At 41.6% G+C, this 14,738-nt stretch overlaps 2 protein-coding genes across 10 annotated transcripts in view; one reads left to right on the top strand and one right to left on the bottom strand.

Moving 5' to 3' along the window:
- The window catches only part of pkp4 (plakophilin 4), a 146,414-nt gene extending 136,347 nt beyond the window's left edge, over nucleotides 1-10,067 (bottom strand). For all 7 annotated transcript variants that reach the window (XM_055638089.1, XM_055638092.1, XM_055638091.1 and 4 more), the window contains exon 1: nucleotides 9,874-10,067. The gene's annotated coding sequence lies outside the window, so the exon portion shown is untranslated. The remainder of the gene's footprint in view (nucleotides 1-9,873) is intronic.
- Nucleotides 10,068-10,171: 104 nt separating this feature from the next.
- LOC129698808 (coiled-coil domain-containing protein 148-like) overlaps nucleotides 10,172-14,738 on the top strand; it is a 66,107-nt gene continuing 61,540 nt past the window's right edge. Inside the window, exon 1 of one of the 3 annotated variants that reach the window (XM_055638098.1) lies at nucleotides 10,172-10,288. The gene's annotated coding sequence lies outside the window, so the exon portion shown is untranslated. The remainder of the gene's footprint in view (nucleotides 10,289-14,738) is intronic. The other 2 variants (XM_055638097.1, XM_055638100.1) reach the window with 2 other exon arrangements.

The following is a 14,738-nucleotide window of genomic DNA, read 5'->3' as shown; positions in this document are numbered from 1 at the left end:
ACACTACCAATTCCCATCAAGGATAAGAGATAGAAATGTGGTTAGAAAATAGTTGGTTGTGAAGGAAAGGGAATGTGATTGTAGATGACCATCGTTATTGCCAATCAGCAATTGAATTAATATCTACTATACACATTACTCATGATGGTGTATGTGATCACTTTTTGCAATGCTACTCATTACAGGGTTCAAAGTGGTACACTCGAAAGTCAGAATCTAAATTTACCTTCAGCCCAAAACTTTGTGATTCTGGGCAAAGGTTAAAGAGCAACACTCAATTAGAAACACTTGTATGGACTTCACAGCACCTCAACATAACACATGGAGTTAGAGAAAGGTTACGATTGAGGTTTACTATACAAACAGGATATTAGATGAGAAAGAATGAAAGATTATTTCCCTGGCCTACCCCTCTTTGGAACAGAGACCAAACATTTACAAGAACTGAGGGACGGAGAAATTAAATAATGAACAATTTAATTCCAAAGGTTAACAAATTCACATCAAGATGTGATGATATGTTGTAAATTAATCAAATTAGGTGTTTTGTAAAGCACGCAGGATCAAATTAACAATGCTCTACCACATGGAAATCAACAAAACAAAAATTAGGTAAGTGGATGAAAAATAAAAAAAAAGGATCAAGGATAAGGCTAGTAAATGGCAGTGTGCTGCGGAAAGAACAAGCCACAGTCAGTGCACTTTGGGCTGGTAACTATACTAAAGCTGATTTTTATCAAGACTTAAGCGCAATATTTATGATGCGTGTAACTTCTGCTCAGTTGGCTTAACAAAGTTTAAAGATTTTAGAATCTTTGCAAGAAGGTTAGATAATGAAACATTTGGAAATAAAGATAAGGCTGTTAAGTCTGTAACGAAACACGATTGTGATCAATGCAATCTATTTCTGCTCATTCATCTCCATTTGTCTTCAACCTTCGACAAGCTGACCACTCTGGAAGGTTCCAAGATCTGCAAGATAAAAACACTACACAAATTGGAACACACTACCTGAGCTGCACTTTTATCTATTCAATCATGACCACAGAAAATCCAGCAATTGCTTCACTTCCTACTCCCAAACCTCTGGCAAGGGATATCTCCTTGACAGTCTTCTTCTCCACTGAATTACATACTACCTGTAGGTAACAGCTGATTTCATTTGCATACGATAACATTTAGCTCTACTACTATCACCAGCTCTTTCGACTGTTCCAGTGTTTCAACTGTCGGAAAGTTTATTCAACATCCAACAATGAACAAACTGATATTTTTTCAAGCTGAACACTGTATAAAATCATGAGGGGAATAGATAAGGTGAATGCAGAGCTTTTTACCCACCAGGATAAGGGAATCAAGAACCAGAGGAAGGCGGCGAGAGGGACTCCGAGGGCAGGGGCGGAAATCCCGGGGGGGGCCAGGGGGGTACACGTCCCCCCTCCGTTTTGAGAGGCGGGGGGACACATCCCCCCCCCCCTCCCCCAGTTTTTGTAATCCGGATTTTAAAACCCGGTGAAATCTCCGCTTTCCGCGAGACAGTGGGGGTTGGACTGCTGAGCGAGGGCGCCGGTTGGACGAGAGAGACATTGGTCAGCAGGCAATGGGGGCGGGACATGATGATTCAGCGATCATTGGAGGAGGGAGGAGTGGGGGGGGGGGGGGGTGTCCCGTCAGTCCAGGCAGGGCTGTAGGTTAACCCGGTGAGACAGGCAGAGTTGAGCTGCATTTAGTGCTGGATTCAGCCTCCGAAGCCTCGCATGAGTGTGCGCATGCGCGCGCAGCCGCCAAAAAAATGTCCCACCAGTCCCCTCCATATTTTGATAGCGATTTCCTTGCTTGCCCAAGGGGCAATGTTTAAACTCAGAGGGTGATTGCCATATGGAACGAGCTGGTATAGGAGGTAGTTGAGGCAGATACTATAAAAGTATTTAAAAGACACTAGGACAGGTCCATGCCTAGGAAAGGTTTAGAGAGCTATGGGCAATAGACAATAAGTGCAGAAGTAGGCCATTCGGCCCTTCCAGCCAGCACCAACATTCAATATGATCATGGCTGATCATCCACAATCAGTACCCTGTTCCTGCCTTCTCGCCACAACCCCCGACGCCGCTATCCTAAAGAGTTCCATCCAACTCTCTCTTGAAAGCATCCAGAGAATTGGCCTCCACTGCCTTCTGAGGAAGAGAATTCCAGATTCACAACTCTGGGTGAAAAAGTTTTTCCTCATCTCCGTTCTAAATGGCCTACCCACATTCTTAAACTGTGGCCCCTGGTTCTGGATTCTCCTAACATTGGAAACATGTTTCCTTCCTCTAGCATGTTCAATCCCTTAAATAATCCTATATGTTTCAATAAGATCCCCTCTCATCTTTCTAAATTCCAGAGTACACAAGCCCAGCCGCCCCATTCTATCAACATATGACAGTCTTGCCATCCCGGGAATTAACCTTGTGAACCTACGCTGCACTCCCTCAATAGCAAGAATGTCTTTCCTCAAATTTGGAGACCTAAACTGCACACAATACTCCAGGTGTGGTCTCACTCGGGCCCTGTACAACTGCAGAAGGACCTCTTTGTACCTATACTCAACTAGTCGTGTTATGAAGGCCAACATGCCATTAGCTTTCTTCACTGCCTACTTCCCCTTTCCCCAACTTGACACCATACAAGAAATAAACTGCCTTCCTGTTTTTGCCACCAAAGTGGTTAATCTCACATTTATCCACAGTAAACTGCACCTGCCATGGATCTGCCCACTCACCCAATCTGTCCAAGTCACCCTGCATCCTCATAGAATCCTCCTCACAGTTCACACTGCCATCCAGCTTTGTGTGATCTGCAAATTTGCTAATGTTACTATTAATCCCTTCATCTAAATCGTTAATGTATATTGTAAATAACTGCAGTCCCAGCACCGAGCCTTGCGGTACCCCACTAGTCACTGCCTGCCATTCTGAAAGGGACCCGTTAATTCCTACTCAGTTTCCTGTCTGCCAACCAATTTTCTATCCATGTCAGTATCCTACCCCCAATACCATGTGCTCCAATTTTGCCAACTAATCTCCTATGTGGGACCTTATCAAATGCTTTCTGAAAGTCCAGGTACACTATATCCACTGGCTCTCCCTTGTCTATTTTCCTAGTTACATCCTCAAAAATTCCAGAAGATGAGTCAAGCATGATTTCCCCATGGTAAATCCATGCTGACTTGGACCAACCCTGTTACTGCCATCCAAATGTGCTGCTATTTCATCTTTTATAATTGACTCCAGCATCTTCCCCACCACCGATGTCAGGCTAACTGGTCTATAATTCCCTGTTTTCTCTGCCTTTCTTAAAAAGTGGGATATCATTAGCTACCCTCCAATCCACAGGAACTGATCCCGAATCTATAGAACATTATAAAATGGTCACCAATGCATTCACGATTTCTGGACCTACTTCCTTCCTGGGACTTGGTTGTAAATTGTTGTAAACACATGCTGCCTACATTACAATGTGACAAGTCCTGCTCACCAACCATACTTTTGACCTTTTCATCTAGATGGTTCGTTGCTTTCAAGATTTTAAAATTTCACCCATCATTCAATCTCACAGTTTCTTTCAGATCATAACCCACTGGCATCTGCACCCCTCCAAATTTTCAGTCCTTGAGCACGTGTGAATTTAAGAATTAACCTCACCTACCATGCCTTTAACTGCCGAATTTCTCAACTCTATTTTCCTTTCCATTATCAAGATGTTCTCAAAAACCTATTTGAACAGGTATTTTTATCATTCACCTTTTTATCTTTAGTGCCGTTTCAATTTCTGATAACTTTCTGTAAAGTACCATTCAAAACGCAGTATATAAACTGGCATTCTAAAATAAAGACCTTGTCCTTAAAGAAATCATATGTTATGGTAGTGTAGTAACTATATTATTGGATTTGTAATTCCATGGCCTGGATAGTTATCTGGATATAACAAATTCATTCTGGAAAAGCAGCTAGGAAATTTTAAGTCAGTTAAATAAATCTAAAACAGAACCACCATAAAACTGCCAGGATGCTGTAAAAAAACACGACTTGACAGTGTGATTAACCAGCAAGGTACTATTATACTAAAATGCTAATAAGGATTATGTAACATGGACCGAGGAAACATTCAAATATTTGGGCACGTCCAACAAAGCAACAATCTTCTTGTCTGCACCTATATTGTGCCAAAGGGGTTCTTTCTGTGCTGCATGACTCTATGAACAGGTATCTAAACTGGAGAGCGACCTCAGAGACTAATCAAGCATCAGGACTCACAGTGAAGGCATAAAGGGCAAACACAATCATCCTGGAGACAAAATTCCATTATTACACTGAAGAGCCATCACATTATGTTACAGAGTTAAAAATTGTAATTCATAACAGCATATAGTGGGTCTAAACCAAGATCCCATGGCAATGTTGTAGCCCAAGACTGACTTGAGCGGCAAAATTGAGTTCCAATACAACTCATGAGCACGGTGTGGTATTGTTAGTGGCTCATCAAGTCTTGGGACCAACTCTAGCTACTAAACTGCTTATTTATTTATTTATTTATTTATTTATTTATTTGTTTGTTTATTTATTTTTTCCTTTTATTAGAAGCAAATACAGTACAAAACAGTACAGTGGAACCTAATTTTAGGTGCCAACTATGTCATACCATAATCCATTCAGTAAGCAAGACAAGAAAAAGAAAACAATAGAAAGAGGAAAAAGTGGAAAAATAGATGGTAGAGAGTAGAAAAACATGAGTGTGTATATAAAAAATTTAAAAAAATAAAAATAAAAAGTGGAAAATAGAAATAGAAGAGAAGGCCCCTTAAAAGAGTATTTTTCAAATCTGTATTCGGAGATGTAGATCTATCCACGTCATGAACGGAAGTAAACTGTTAATAAATAAATAAAATTTAAAAAGATCACATCAGGAATAGCAAGACTCCACAATTTCTTTTGACATTCAAGTAAAAAAAATGAAAAAAAATGAAATGATTCAATTTATTGTCATTGTACAGTACAGAGACAACGAAATGCATTTTTAGCATCTCCCTTGAAAGGGAGACACAGGGCGTCGCGGTGTGCCCGCGCCTGCCGCCGTACATTCCATTACAGGCAAAGGTGGGTGAAGTGTCTTGCCCAAGGACACAACGACAGTATGCACTCCAAGCGGGATTTGAACCGGCTACCTTCCGGTCGCCAGCCGAACTCTTAGCCCATTGTGCTATCTGTCGCCCCAAGTACACTAGTTACTGCCGAGCTCACGACCACCAACAGCCCAGGGATTATGACTGTCGGAAAATTAAGTTGATTGGCCACAAAAATACTACACTTGCAAGGGCAGATTAAAAGTTTGCCTTTACCATACTCATGGCACAAGTCAGTAGTGTGACAGAATATTCTCCAATTACATGGATGATTGCATTTTCAATCTCAAAGCAATGCATAAAAATAGCAATACCATCCAGTACCTTAAAAGCTTCCACAAACTTCACAGCACAAAATCATGCTGTAGTGTACATTTATAATGGCACTGAAGCAATCCAACCAGGCATCTGCTACAGCACCTCACGCATCCTTTGTTAGATTTAGAAAACACGAGAATAGTTGAGTAAGGTTTAATTTATTGTCACCTGTACCGAAGTATAGTGAAAAGCTTTTGTTGCATGATAACCAGTCAGCAGAAAGACAAAACATGATTACAATTGAGCCATCCAGTGGAGAGATACATGATAAAGGAAATAACATGACTAACTTTTGATGCAGGAATGGATACCCAGCAAGTATCCATTCTTGCATCGAAAGTTATTCATGTTACACCAAAAATGGCTGTAAAAAAGTCTGTATTAGCTCTGTGGAAGCACTATCCATGGACCTGCAAATTCATGTAGGGACTAAAACACAGAACCAGCCCTTTGGCTTGAGTTTGTGCTGATCACCAATCAGTCATTTGCACCAATCCAATCCCATTTTTTAATTCACCCATTTAATTTATAAATTACCCTAGAGTCTAATGCTCACCTGCAGACTAGGGCCAATTTATAGAGACCAATTAACTCACCTACCTCGTAAATCTTTGGGACATGGGTGGAAACTGGAGCACCCGAAGGAAACCCACACGGTCAAAGGAGAAGCACCCAAGGTCATGATCAAACCTGGGTCTCTTTTTTAATTTCTCTGGGATGTGGGAAGAAATTAGAACAAACGTGATGACTGCGAGAATTTGCAAACACCACTGTATCCAAGGCCAAGATTGAACCTGGGTCTCTGGTGCAGCGAGGCAGCGACTACTGACTGCTCAACTTTCCTTCCAGATACATATTCAATTGTAGTATTCCAAATGGAACTGGATGTACCATTGCATTCCAGATTCTATGATTTCCTAGCTCTTAATCCTCCTACATTACAATAATTTTTCTGCGTCTACACTCTTCATTATATTTATCCACACAGCTGACGGCCCTTGTACACGGAATCCATAGGTAAATCTCTTTTACGCAATCTCCAAAGCTTTCATATCTTTCCCAAAGTGTGGTTTACAGAACTGAACACATTGTCATCCATGAAATACATCCTTGCTCTTATAAAAGAGAGATCAGGATTCTCACACTTGTAATTGCTACACTTGTTGCTTTACCTCCCCCCTTGACTCCATTCAAGGACCCAAGCAGTCTTTCCAGGTGCAGCAGAGGTTCACCTGCACCTCCTCCAACCTCATCTATTGCATCCGCTGCTCTAGGTGTCAGCTGCTCTACATTGGTGAGACCAAGTGTAGGCTTGGCGATCGCTTCGGCAAACACCTCTGCTCGGATCGCATTAATAATAATAATCTTATTTATATAGCACATTTTTAGTCAACTTGCATTGACCCCAAAGTGCTTCACATAATTACATTACATTTACACACAGGCAAAGGTGGGTGAAGTGTCTTGCCCCAAGGACACAACGACAGTATGCACTCCAAGCGGGATTCGAACCGGCTACCTTCCGGTCGCCAGCCGAACACTTAGCCCATTGTGCCATCTGTCGTCCCAGATGGCACAATGAGCATTAACCGACCTGATCTCCCGGTGGCTCAGCACTTAAACTCCCCCTCCCATTCCGAATCTGACCTTTCTGTCCTGGGCCTTCTCCATGGCCAGAGTGAGGACCACCATAAATTGGAGGAGCAGCACCTCATATTTTGCTTGGGCAGTTTACACCCCAGCGGTATGAACATTGACTTCTCTAATTTCAGGTTGTCCCTGCTTTCTCCTTCCCTTCTCAGCTCTCCCGCAGCCCACTGTTTCCGCCTCTTCCTTTCTTCTTCCCACCCTCACATCAGTCTGAAGAAGGGTCTCGGCCTTTACCCAACCAGCATTTTCAGAAATTCTACTCCAATGATAATTTTCTCCGTATTGTCAGCAATTCCCCCACCAGATTCTCCCATTCATCTAAATGCAAGGGGCAATTTAAAGACCAATTAACCTACCAACCCACATATCTTTGACGTGTGGGAAGAAGACAGAGCACCTGGAAGAAACTCTGGCAGTCACAGGGAGAATGTGCAAACTCCACAAAGACGGGATTGAACCCGGATCTTTGGCTCTGTAAAGCAACGACTCTACAAGTTGAATCACTGTTCCACCTTGGACGATTGTACTCTCTCCACGCCCACGTCAAAATATATTTAAAATATTGAAATACCTAGGACTGTGCCATGGGATGAGGTTATATACAGTACAGGAAGGCATGCATGGAGTACAAAGAGGAGAAAATAATTCACTCCTGCAATTATACTATATGTTGCACCCACTAATCATTCAATTGAACAAACTTGAACTAATTTCTCTGGAGCTTTGGAGATTGAGGAAGACCTGATAGAAGTATACAAAATTACAAGAGGCATAGTCAGGATAGATAGTCAAAGCCTTTCCCCCAGAGTGGACATGTCAAACACTAGAAGGCACTTCTTTAAGTTGAGGAGGAATATTTAAAAAAAAATGATGTGATGGGGAAAGTTTTTTTAATTCAACAAAATATAGTGATGGGTGCCTGGAACATGCTGCCTGGAGGTGGTGGAAGCAGGCAAGATGGTGGCTTTTGAGCAACTTTTAGATAGGCATGTGGATGTGCAGGTAATCGGGGGGGGGGGGGGGGGGGGGGGGGAGAGAGAGATATGGATCATCTGCAGGCAGAGGAGATTTAAAAAAAAACTTGGCATCATGATCAGCACAGAAATTGCGGGCCAAAAAGCTTCCTCGTGTACTGCACTGTTAATGAATCCTTGCATTTAATTACCTGAACTTCAAAGCAGTTAATGTACTTGACATGAATATTTAAGATGGAACAGTGTTGTAAACATAGCTGTCTATACTCTGGATGACATTCTCAACAGATATCTATTCTGACAAAACTAAATTCACTGCCAAGTTGAATTTACTACGATAGACATTTTTGCCAGCCTCTCTCCATTACATGATCTGCAATCTGCTTAGTGACTTCTTATCCTATAGCTTTCATATTTTTTGAAATAAAATGGAGAATGCATGATTTTGCACTTGAAACATGGGATTTGGTAACAGTATTATACAAAAGTTACTTTTATAAAGGACAATAAGCTCACAGTCAAAGCAAAATCATTAAAAATATTTCAGAGAACAACGAACAAAGTGATTGAGAAAATATTGACAATGAACATGGTTATTGACAAACCCAATGAATTACACAAACATGCCAGTGTCATTGAATTCACAGGTTTGTATACATTTACTGTAAATACTCCTTTAGTTTAGTTTAAATATACAACATGGAAACAAGCCCTTCCTCCCACCCAAGTCCACGCCGACCATCAATCACCCGTTCACACTAGTTCCATGTTATACCACTATCACAGCACTCCCTACACACTAGGGACAATTTACAGAGAACAAATATAACATTTCCACAATTTTTTGCTTTTTGAAAAACAGATTTAGGAAATGAACACAGGTTTAACTCACAATTACCAAAACCAGCCATTTCATTTCAATGAGCAGATTTGAAATAAGCTTGTAAAAAATCTCATAATTAGTTGACGATCAAAAATTCATTCAACGTTAACTGATCTCGCAAACATTTACTTCTGCGGTAATTCTTAATAAATCATCTACATTTTATTTTAAATCAATGTAAACCTGTAACTGTGAAAATACCCAATTTTAAATGCACATTTACTACTCAGTAAAGTTAACAAAAAAGTCACACACGCTGTGATTTGGTAACGCCCAATATCCGCACAAGGGCTGTTTTATCACCAGTCACAATCAGTGATCATATTCTCGACAGCCTCGTACAGCCAATGCACCATACACTGGCGCAAAGGCGTACTATACTGCCTAGGATGATACAAATTCATGCTTAGGGGCTTCCATTCCCTTTGTAAATTTAAATATATATATATATTTCTCGATCGGTACACTGAAAATATATTAACAGGAGGAAAAAGGACATATCAGGGCTCGAATTCAAAACACTGCTCAAATAACAAGCTTGGTTGCCACACCTTCACTCTAGGCGACTCTCATCAATGTGTGCAAGGATTGCGAAGACGCATTTGAATTGACATAACATATTTTTGATGGGTTCTTGTTCATTCTGGGAACAATGGAGAGCCAGTGATCAGGAGAAAATGAAATGAAAGAAATGCTTCCATTTAAAAAAAATATCACTACTGATGTGGAATTGAGAGGATGGGGTTGAGGGGTATAAGCTGAGCAGTGCCTGCACTTTCCATCGCGACCCACACTGGTCCCTCCACGTCCCGCCGGCCTGAGGACACGGACACCTGTCCGTAACCCGGCAACTGGCCTCCCCCCACTCCACACGCCGGGATACTCACTTGCTCTGGGGTTCCACGCAAACACGGGGCCTGGCTTTCGAACGGAACAGCAGATAGAGGTTAACGGTGAAGAGAGAGCGCCATCCAGACCGCGCGTACCACCGATCGACCTCCTGGCGCTCACATCTTGTCGCCTCCAAGCCGGAGCGCCGAGGCGTCGCCGCCCATGGTGCGAGGCGCGGCCCCTCCACACTGGTCACCCACCACCTGGCCCCCACGCTATTGGCCACTCGCCGCGCCACATGACAGCCAACCGCAGGGCGAGTACTTGGTTGCCATGGCGCCGGCCGGGCTGTCAACAAGCCGCTGATCCTTCCAGGGCCGCCATTGCTCCGGCCCATCCGTCCGAGGCGCCCGGCCGGCCTGCGTCTGGTGAACGTAAACCACCCCCTCCCTCCCTCCCTCCCCGTGAGATGTGAGTTACATTTTGCTATCAGTTTCGCACTAACGACGGAAATTATTTTTCCTATTCAGACTTTTTCGGTCTGATGAAGGGTCCCGAACCGAAAGGTCATCTTTCCATGTGTAAGAAGGAACTACAGATGCTGGTTTAAACAGAAGATGGGCACAAAAAGCTGGAGTAACTCAGCTTTTTGTGTCTATCGCCACCTATCCATGTTCTGCACAGATGCTGCCTGGCCCGCTGAGTTACTCCAGCACCTGTGTGTATTTCATTCGTTTCTGTGAAATACTTAGCGCAGTTGGTGGAGCCGCTGCCTCACATCGCCAGAGACCCAGTTTCCATCCTGACTGCGGGTTCTCCCTGTGACCGCGTGGGTTTCCTGCAGGTGCTCTGGTTTCCTCCCATATCTCTAAGACGTGGGAGGCGTGTAGGTTAATTGGCCCTCTGTAAATTGATCCTTGTGTGTAGGGAGTGGATGAGAAAGTAGGAATATACAGAACTAATGTGAAACGTGTGATCGGTGGCCAGCGTGGGCTGAAGAGCCCATTTTCATGCTGTAATTCTAAACTAAACTTGATTAATTGATTAAAGAATGTTATCATTACATTTTATGTAAAGTAATGTTAATATCATGTAGAAACAAGGAACTGCAGATGCTGCTTTAAGAAAATAGTGCTGGAGTAGCATCCTGTCTGAATAAAGGTCCAGACCCCAAACGTCATCCATCCTTTTTCTCCAGAGATGCTGCCTGATTGCTGATTTACTCCAGCACTTTGTGTCCTATAATGTTAATATCATATCTGATATTCGGTCCAATAAATGGACTGAATTGATTATGCAGTTGTTAGGAGGAGGAGACACAAAAAACTGCAGATTGCTGGAATCGAACAAAATATAATGCTGGAGGAACACAGACAGAAGAAGGTCTTGACCTGAAACCTCAACTGTCCATTCCCTCCACAGATGCTGCCTGACCTGCTGTGTTTTTTCCAGCACTTTGTGTGTTAAGAGGTGGTCTTGTTGTAGATTTAGATGCCAGAATCAGTTGTCCCATTAGCTCTGCAGTTCCAGACAGTTACAACACTGGTATCTGCCCAGCTACATTGGAAGTTGCTCAGATATAGCCTATTCACATGAAGCAGGACAATTCAAGTTCAGAAAATGACTGAATTTTAGGTCATTAGCTTTGTCATGGAAGGTAGTATCGGCAGCGCTATGAAGCCGCACTCGCTATCCAAAGATCAGATCATCATTGCCCAAAAACCAGGATCATTTGATTTCCCACCTCATCACAGATTTGATCCAGACATAGCTAAATTTAAGAGGACAGATAAAAGTGACTGCCCCTGACATCTGGATAGCATTTGACCAAGTGTGGCACCAAGAAGTTCTGGTGTAAAATAACTCAATGGGCATCAAGAAGAAAACATTCATTTGTTGGTGTCAAAGCTTGCAGAAATCAAGATGGCTTGTATTGTTGGAGGCAAATGGTCCAGACCAAGGGTGGTGCCCTCAGGCCAATTATTTTTGACTACTTCATCAGTGTCAGAAGTTGGGAGATTTGCTACTGATTGCACTATATTTAATTCCATTTGCAGCTCCTCATCAAATTAAAAAGAAAACCCCTCTCCCGCCACTGTCAGTAGCAGGACCTGGAGCTAGACTGATATGTGGCAGATAACATGTGTGCCATAGAAATGCTAGGTAATAGTCATGTCTAACACGAGAGAACTGAATCAAATATCCTTGGCATAACTCTACCATCACCAACTAGAAACTGAACTGGAACAACTACAGTGCCCTCCATAATGTTTGGGGCAAACACTCATCATTTATTTATTTGCCTCTGTACTCCACAATTTGATATTTGTAAAAGAAAATATCACATGTGGTTAAAGTGCACATTGTCAGATTTTAAAAATAAAGGCCATTTTTATACATTTTGGTTTCATCATGTAGAAATTACAGCAGTGTTTATACGTAGTTCCCCCCCATTTCAGGGCACCATAATGTTTGGGACACAGCAATCATATGTAAATGAAAGTAGTCATGTTTAGAATTTTGTTGCATATCCTTTACATGCAATGACTGCTTGAAGTCTGCGATTCATGGACATCTCCAGTTGCTGGGTGTCTTCTCTGGTGATGCTCTGTCAGGCCTGTATTGCAGCTATTTTTAGCTTATGCTTGTTTTGGGGGCTAGTCCCCTTCAGTTTTCGCTTCAGCATATAAAAGGCATGCTCAATTGGATTCAGATCGGGTAATTGACCATTTTTTAACTTTGAAAAACTCCTTTGTTGCGTTAGCAGTATGTTTGGGATCATTGTCTTGCTGTAGAATGCACCACCGGCCAATGAGTTTGAGGCATTTGTTTGAACTTAAGCAGATAGGATGTGCTATACACATCAGAATTCATTATGCTGCTACTATCAGCAGTTGTATCATCAATGAAGTGATCCAGTATCTTCAGCAGCCATACATGCCCAGGCCATAACACCCCCACCACCTTGTTTCACAGATGAGGTGGTATGCTTTGGATCTTGGGCAGTTCCTTCTCTCCTCCATACTTTGCTCTTGCCATCACTCTGATATGTTAATCTTCGTCTCATCTGTCCACAATACCTTTTTCCAGAACTGTGGTTGCTCTTTTAAGTTCTTCTTGGCAAACTGTAACCTGGCCATCCTATTTTGCGGCTAACCAGTGGTTTGCATCTTGCAGTGTAGCCTCTGTATTTCTGTTCATTAATTCTTCTGCAGACAGTGGCCATTGACAAATCCACACCTAAATCCTGAAGAGTGTTTCTGATCTGTCGGACAGGTGTTTGGTTTTTTTTCTTTACTATAGGGAGAATTCTTCTGTCATCAGCTGTGGATGTCTCCATTGTCCTGCCAGTCCCTTTGTGATTAGTAAGCTCACCAGTGCTCTTTTTCTTCTTAATGATGTTCCAAACATTATGGAGGGCATTGTATATGGATGTAATAAAAATGAACAGCAGATGCTGTGTTTATACTAAAGATAGACACAAAATGCCGGAGTAACTCAGCGGGTCAGGTAGCATCTCTGGAGAAAATAGATAGGTGATATTTCAGGTCAGGACCCTTCTTCCGACTCATCGCAAACAATTCAGACAACCATATGGATACTATGACTATACGGGCAGAGTAGAAGTTCCCCATCTAGAATATTCAACAATCCTTTATCACTGACCCAGCCCAATCATATTAATTCTTGTCTTCCTGCCAGCTTAGCACTCATGATCTCATCTGACATGTTCAATCATGCAAGGTCGCAGATATTTTAAACCTCCAATCTTGTTCCCAATCAGTATTTATTTAGTTCCATCTGAAAATGTGACTTGATGTCAATAAACCTTTTTTCAGAGGTCTCTTTTCTTTGACGTGTTAAAAAAAGTGTAAGGCTTACTTTAGCATATAGTCTTACATGATCTTATTAGGGTTAACTATTTGTCAGTGCCTGGGGGTTAAGCCACAAATTCTGCATTCATATGCATCATCTACATTTCTTAGCATTTTAAAGTATTTCAAAAAAGTCACTCATCCATTTTACTACCTAGCTTAATTGTTTCAATTCCCAATTTTCTCCCCCCACCCTCCAAAACTGGAGCTTATCCAAAATCTTGCGTTGTGTACCCAATATATTAACTTAGTCTTCTTTGGCTCCTGGTTTACTAAAGTATTTATTTTTATAATTCCAATCCTTGTGCTCAGCTTTGCCACTTCCTATCTTTGAAGAGCAATACCTATGGACACCCTGTCTGTAAATAGTGTTGACTATTGTGCATTCCAATTCCTTTCCCCTGACAATTGAGGGGCATTTCTTCAGGTGCCCAGACAATCAGCTTGGAAATTATTTCACAAAGTCTGTTCCTCTCTTTCAATATACTTTTTATACTATTAAAATTTACTTCTTCCTTAGAACTTTTTATCTCTGCCCTAATATTTTATTTTAATTGGCATCAGTGTTTAAAGTATTTTAGGAAGGTTATTATATAAATACAAATGATTGTTTTCAAAGAGGCTTGAACATCCTGATGTGTGTGCTCAATCATTGGGCAGAAACAATATATTAATGAGTTAAATGCTGTGTTCCAAAGTAATCCAAAGTTATCCTTCTCAAATAAATTAATGTAGTTTGGAGAGCAATGTACCAAAAGCGATTTATCATTTGAGATTATTGGTAATTTATTTTCACAATAAAGAAATATTTTTCCATCATTAATGTAATGCAAACATGATAGAAATCTGACGTTCCTTTCCTGTCTGACCTACGCATAATTCCAAATTGACAAATACATTGACGACTCTTACCCATCTACTCGCAAACTACTACAACAAAACAGAATAAGAAATAAATTACACAAACCAGATAACATTGAACTAGACACCATATTTGGAACAACATCCAATCGACCATGCAAAATCAATAGTCCGTGATACCCTCC

Source organism: Leucoraja erinacea, chromosome 7, assembly GCF_028641065.1.
Source record: "Leucoraja erinacea ecotype New England chromosome 7, Leri_hhj_1, whole genome shotgun sequence".
In the NCBI taxonomy this organism is placed as follows: Eukaryota; Metazoa; Chordata; class Chondrichthyes; order Rajiformes; family Rajidae; genus Leucoraja; species Leucoraja erinaceus.
This window is presented reverse-complemented; position numbering and strand designations above follow the sequence as displayed.